This window comes from Mytilus edulis, chromosome 6 (genome assembly GCF_963676685.1).
Source record: "Mytilus edulis chromosome 6, xbMytEdul2.2, whole genome shotgun sequence".
NCBI classification, from domain to species: domain Eukaryota; kingdom Metazoa; phylum Mollusca; class Bivalvia; order Mytilida; family Mytilidae; genus Mytilus; species Mytilus edulis.
In genome coordinates this window covers 80,442,633-80,449,806 of record NC_092349.1, presented here as the reverse complement: position 1 = coordinate 80,449,806, position 7,174 = coordinate 80,442,633, and the positions used below count along the sequence as shown (strand labels likewise).

General features: G+C 35.4%; 1 protein-coding gene across 1 annotated transcript in view; it reads left to right on the top strand.

Annotated features, from left to right (window-relative positions):
• LOC139528613 (uncharacterized) overlaps nucleotides 1-7,174 on the top strand; it is a 46,201-nt gene continuing 39,027 nt past the window's right edge. The window contains exon 1 of the mRNA XM_071324648.1: nucleotides 1-115. The gene's annotated coding sequence lies outside the window, so the exon portion shown is untranslated. The remainder of the gene's footprint in view (nucleotides 116-7,174) is intronic.

The window sequence follows — 7,174 nt, the reverse complement described above, 5'->3', positions numbered from 1 at the left end:
ATATCCCGGAACTAAAATAGAAGGATAAACATTTTTGCTCTGGATCGTGACTATCTTTTGAATTTACATTGTTATAGGTGGCACTGTAGTATTTATGTTATCGACATATTAATGGGTAATTCAAAATTCTTTTTGCAAAATATTTTGTCATTCAAATGTAAAAAAAACCACAAAAACATGCAGATACCACAAATCATACCAACTCTCAAATTTGTCCAGATAATCAATCATGCGCCTCTGTGGGTATTTATGGATTTTGACATTTTCTGTGTTTTTTTTTATATCCCACATTGACAGAGTGACGTCTTGAAAGGCCCTGAGGAAAGGCCTCACCAGCCATAGTCCAATTTTTCAGATATGAATCATCGAAAATGCTTTATAATCAAAAGAAAGGCTTCCTCTTGTTATGTGTATTGTTGTGTTAACGTTTCATTCGAATCAAACTTGGGTTCTCGTGCAACGCAGGAAAGTGTGACATACAGACGGAGTTGTTACCATGATTACTATAGGGTCTAACCATTATGGTTGGGGGCCTAATACATCGGTGTATTCATGCGACTCGTAGCTTATAAGCTTTTATAAAAAGGAATTGAAAAGATTACTGATTTATATTGCAAATCATGAAACATGTTAAAATGAATGTATAAATCACAAAGTACCCTAGAACCCATAGCTGATATAGAAAAAGCCTTTTGTCCATCTTTACATTTCTAAAGTCTTAGACTAGCAAATTTGGCATCAATTTGAGAACTAAGTCCTCATGTGTCTTCCTCTTATACCATGCCGCATTGTTCAATTATTTTTCGAATTGCAAATTCAAACAGTACTTTATTTTTCACAACTCCATTGCGGTGCTCTGGGTCAATGTAACTTTCTTTAACATCTTAAATGTATTTATCTTGGGACTGACCAGGGTTTTAGCTAGGTGTGAAGTGGCCCCCTCCTATAAACTGTTGGATAAATTATAAATAGGAGGCAGAAATGAACTACATGGGTTAGAAGTATAGGGGGAGAGTTGAGATCTCACAAAACAATTTTTTTTTCTTGATCTCACAAAACATTTTTTATTTCTTGATCTCACAAAACATTGTTAACATCGTCACATTTGTTGTACCTGTCCCAAGTCTGGAACCTCAGCCATATACGTCTTGATTTTTTTTAGGAGGAAATAAAGTATGATGATGACCATATAACTTGTGTTGAAGACTCGTTTTTGTTTTGCCATGGGCTGTTTTCTACTCTTTTTGTCGGGTTGTTGCTTCTTAGACATTCCCCATTTCCATTCTCAATTTCATCAAGGATTAATATTTTCAAAGATCCCCAAAGACAGTAACATATTAGTCCAAATAATTATGACTTCTTGAAAGGCTATTATATTTTTTTCTTTGACGCCTTGCTGTAAGGCGTCAAAGATTCGTGTAAATAACAGTTAAGATCAGTTCACAGAGACAAATTATGTCAAAAACAGTGAACACTTTAAGAGTGAATTAACATATAACAGGAGTCCCACTTTCAAAAAAAAATCATTGCAAAATTTAACGGAACAGATAACAGACTGTGGGTTGAAAACAGTTAACAGTTCAATTTTATCTCATATAACAGTTAAGAACACCTTATAAAAGGCTAAAACAGGTTAACATAAAAGTTATTGCCCCCCCCCCCCCCCCCCCTAGATTGTTATATATAAAAGTTAAATGCGTTTTGTGTTTCATGTGGAATTTGATAGGCATGTTTTCCTTTCACAGACATGGCAAAAGGTTTTTGAGGTGGAATTTGGTAATACGGTGACATCTCGAGCTTATTCGTCCGTCGGAAGGGGACGATAAATGGCTGACTCGTGTTAAGAGAGAGCCATATCTTTTGCACGTGAAAGACACCCTTGCAGATTTCGAAAAAGAGCAGGCTAATGCCGCTGCAAGTCAGCACTTGCACCCGCAAAATGGAAAGGGGTTAATATAAATTGCAAAACTTGTTTCCCAATCCACTATAAATAATAAATATGTTTAAATTAAATCTTATTAGTCTTACAACCATTATTTTGTCACCCCATTACTCTGACAGCCCCACTATTCTGTACCCCCATTACTCTGACAATGCATCTGTCTTTTGTCTGTGTATTGTAAATTTTCTCTGAACATCTAGATCTATTTTGATTCAAGTTATTCTTCTCATGCATATATTTGTCTTGGTATATTAGAGTTGATACACATGGTTATTGCAACTGTTCAGACCTTAACCTTGTCCCTCCTTCGTTTTGACAATGGCGGATATCATTTGACGATGGCGGAAGATAATTCAACGATGGCGGGTATCTTTTGACGATGGCGCATGATGTTTTAACGATGGCGGGCCTGTGCGTCCGTCTTAAAAATGTATGACAAAAATATCAAAACAATTGAACCACACACTTTATCATGTTTATTGGCAACAAAATCAATTCAATGCATTTGGAGGCTTTTCTTTCGTAGTTATCATTTGTATACATATTTTTTGGTATAACAAGTAGTCCCGTTTGAATTGTTAATACATTGTCATTTCGGGGTCTTTTATAGCTGACTATGCTGTATGGGTTTGCTCATTGTTGAAGGTTGTAATGTCATTTGGTCTCTTGTGGAGAGTTGTCTCATTGGCAATCCGCTACATCTTCTTTTTAGCTCACTCGGCCCTCTGCACCTAGCCCAAAGGGCCAAGTGAGTTTTTCTCATCACTTGGCGTCCGTCGTCCGTCGTCGTCGTCCGTCGCTAACTTTTACAAAATATTTCTCCTCTGAAACTACTGGGCCAATTAAATTAAACCAAACTTGGCCACAATCATCATTGGGATATCTAGTTTGAAAAATTTGTACGTTGACCTGGCCAACCAACCAAGATGGCCGTCATGGCTAAAAATAGAACATAGGGGTAAAATGTAGATTTTGGTTTATATCTCTGAAACTAAAGCATTCAGGGCAAATCTGACATGGACATAAAGTTGTTTGTCAGGTCAAGATCTATCTGCCCTGAAGTTTTTAGATGAATCAGACAACCTGTTGTTGGGTTGCTGCCCCTGAAAAATGGTAATTTTAAGGAAATTTTGCCGTTTTTGGTTATTATCTTGAATATTATTATAGATAGAGATAAACTGTAAACAGCAATAATGTTCAGAAAAGTAAGAATTAGATCTACAAATAATTTTCATGACCAAAATGGTCAGTTAACCCCTTAAGGAGTAATTGCCCTTGATAGTCAATCTTTAACAATTTTTCGTAATTTTTTGTAATATTTTACAAAAATCTTCTCCTCTAAAACTATTAAGGCAAATTTAACCAAACATGTCCACAATCATCATTAGGGTATGAAGTTTAAACATGTGTCCAATGGCCCCGCCCGAGAACCAAGATGGCCGACATGGCTAAAATAGTATTTGAGCACATAGGGTAAATTGCAGTTTTTGGTTCATATCTCTGACATCAAAGCATTTAAAGCTAATTTGACGGGATAAAATTGTTCATTAGAGTAAGATCTATCTGCCCTGAAATTTTCAGATCAATCAGGTAACCCGTTTTTTGGTTACTGCCCCTGAATTGGAAATTTTAAGAGATGAACTGTAAACAGCAATAATGTACAGCAAAGTAAGACATAAAAATAAGTTAACATGATCAGAATGGTCAACTGACCCCTTAAGGAGTTATTGACCTTTATAGTCAATTTTTAACAATTTTCATAATTTTTACAAAATATTTTCCACTGTTACTGCTGGGTCAAGTTCATTATAGATAAAGATGATTGTAAGCAGAAAGAATGTTCAGTAAAGTAAGATCTGCAAACACACCACCATCACTAAAGCACAATTTTGACATGAATCCATCTGTGTTCTTTGTTCAATATGCACATAGACCAAGATGAGCGACACAGGTTATTTAGAGCCTCTGGTTTATATTAGCTATTCATAAAAGTATAATTTCAATGACGTGAAAAAAATTCTTAAATTATTTGTAATCATGTGCTTACAATGCTAAAATGCAGCTACTCACTCTACTGCTGTCAGTGCTGATTGAACCTGCAAATCTGATTTGTCTGTTATCTTCAAAATACTGCTAATTTTCAAGCCATCTGATTAATCTTTTTGATTGCCTTAAACAATTACTTGAAATTTGTGCGAAATGATTTCTTTGTTTAGTTTTGGAGATTTTAAGATTTATCCCTTATCAGAAGACAATTAGATAAACTGTTTATCACAGAGATATATCTTGCATTTTTAATTTTTTTATTATGCAAATGTTGAAATTAAAATAGCAATACTTTAACACTTTTCATCAGTTATTCAAACATTCAAAGTCAATGAACCATGAATGAGGTACATGGCAAAACAATCTCCATGTAAATGAGATGTGCCAATGCTATTACAACTGCATTTCAAATATCACTGACTTATCAAAGACGTTCCTTTTAAACAAACCAAAACACAAACATTAACTTGTCGACTGTAAAAGTTTCAAAGTCGATGAACCATGAAGAGGGATTGGGGCTATTTAATCTCCACGGAAACGATAATACATGCAAATGCCAATAAATTTGAACACCAAGTTTCGTTGACTTAACATTTAATAGCAGTTCATCTTAAACGGATCTAGTCACAAACTAATACTTGTAAACAAAGAAAAAGTTTAAAAGTCCATAGACCATGACTGAGGGGGGGGGGGGGGGGGTTCAGGACCATGGAAATGTAATCCGCTCATGCTTATTCAACTGAATACCAATTAACATTGGCCTACCACTAATGGTTCCCTTTGAATTGACCTTATCACACATGTATACGTGGTAACGTAGCAAAATTTTCAAAGTCAACAGACCACGATTAGCAGGAAAGAGCCAAATAATCTTCATGGAAATGAGATATGCCAATGCTTACACAACTGCATACCAAATATCGTTGATCGACCTTACACTAGTGGTTCCACATAAACTGACGTAATCACAAGCTAATGCATGTAAAATAAGCAAAAGTATCAAAGTCAATCGACCAAGACCAAGACTGAGAATGCAGGGCAAAATAACCTCCATGATAATAAGATATCATGACCTACCACTTGTGGTTTTTCACCATAAACTAGACCTATAAATCACAAACTAATACATTGTTGATACCGCTGCCATCGCGCCTACGCCAGAAACAGCATACCTATATCTTGCTTTTTAACTCCGTCAAGGCAAGACAAAAATCATGATGATTTTGCGTAGGCATGTTTTTACCTCCCAAAAGTAAAACCATTACTATGATGAGATTTTTGAGAAGATTAAGGGAGAGATTTTTCTAACCTTGAAAATGAAATGACAATATTACAAATTCATTTTTATGTAAATATTACTTACATCTTCAAAAAAATAAACATGACTTGTTTTAGCATTACCCCTGACTCACAGGCACTTGTCTCAGAAAATTTTGTTCCTATATACCTTAATATAACACAAGGTACTTAACTAAATTTTTTGAAAAATGACACCCAGTCCCGAATTCCCGTTATTTTTCGATTTCTCGGTTGTCAAACCTACCTAAACTTAATATGCCGTAAATCTAAATTGATTTATCTACACAATGGTATATGACACGACTATCATTGTTGTCGGGATCATTAGTAGCAGGTCTCAGAAGTCGGTCAACTGGATTGTTTTTGCATTAGTCTCAAACTTTGGCAACTGAAGTGACCCAGCCCGCAGTGATTGAATTATTATAAAAATTAATAAAATAAAAACTGTCTGCTTCCCTCTGACTATAAATTATTATCTTTATTGTTAATTCTTTACAGATTATGTGAAACAAACCCAAATAAGTGTTTTTTGAGGTCTGTCGAATGTGTCAGGAGTTTCTAATTTTAGAACTCAGATTTTCCCATTTTATTGACATCATTCAGACTCTCTCTGGACTTTACATAAGATATTGAGATAACTCCAAAAGGTTTGAAAAGCGAGAAATTTTGAAGTATCATGAAAAGATGTATTTAGCTAATAATGCTATTTGTTCATGGTATGTATATTTCTAATAACATTTTGATATCATTTTGAGTAGGGAAAACAAAACAAAAACATATGTCAATCCTTATTTGAATGGTAAATTGACATTTTTAAAATCCTAAACATGCAGAACCCCTTAATTGTATTTTCGAAAATATTCATCAATAGTCAATTTTTGTAATAGTTCGTCATTTGAAAAATGACCATCTGCTATACCGGAGCAGGAATGGACAGTAATCCCACATATATTCAAGGAAGCCACTCCCGTTGTTCCTGTGACTGCGACCGTTTCCCCCCTTTTTATGCCCCACCTACGATAGTAGAGGGGCATTATGTTTTCTGGTCTGTGCGTTCGTTCGTCCGTCTGTCCCGCTTCAGGTTAAAGTTTTTGGTCGAGGTAGTTTTTGATGAAGTTGAAGTCCAATCGACTTCAAACTTGGTACACATGTTCCCTATCATATGATCTTTCTAATTTTAATGCCAAATTAGAGATTTTACCCCAATTTCACGGTCCACTGAACATAGAAAATGATAGTGCGAGTGGGGCATTCGTGTACTGAGGACACGTTCTTGTTTTAGTTCTTGTTCTATAGTACAGACCAAATGGCTCTTCCTCGTTCCATTTTGCCCCAGAAGCAAAAGGTTATGACCATTTTTTACCTCATTCAATGCTATAAGCTGTTTGACATTCATTTTGTTATGAAGCACACGTGTACACAACGACACTAATGTAGAGTTATAAATTGACCAAAATTTCCCACATTTAGTTTTAGCCAGACGATTGACCAATGAAAAACCAGTATAAAATTACATGCGGACTGGGTGTTGCCAAAGTTTGAGACGAATGCAAAAAAAAATCCTGTTGACCGACTTCTGAGACCTGCTTAGCTACTAATGATCCCGGCAACAATGATAGTCGTGTCATATACCATTGTGTAGATAAATCAATTTAGATTTACGGCATAATAAGTTTAAGTAGGTTTGACAACCGAGAAATCGAAAAATAACGGGAATTCGGGACTGGGTGTCATTTTTCAAAAAATTTAGTTAAGTACCTTGTGTTATATTAAGGTATATAGGAAATTTTTTTTCTGAGACAAGTGCCTGTGCCCTGACTGACATTGGTCCTTTTCCCAATTTGTGAAAACACAACTGACATACTGCAACAATTAAACCACATGCGT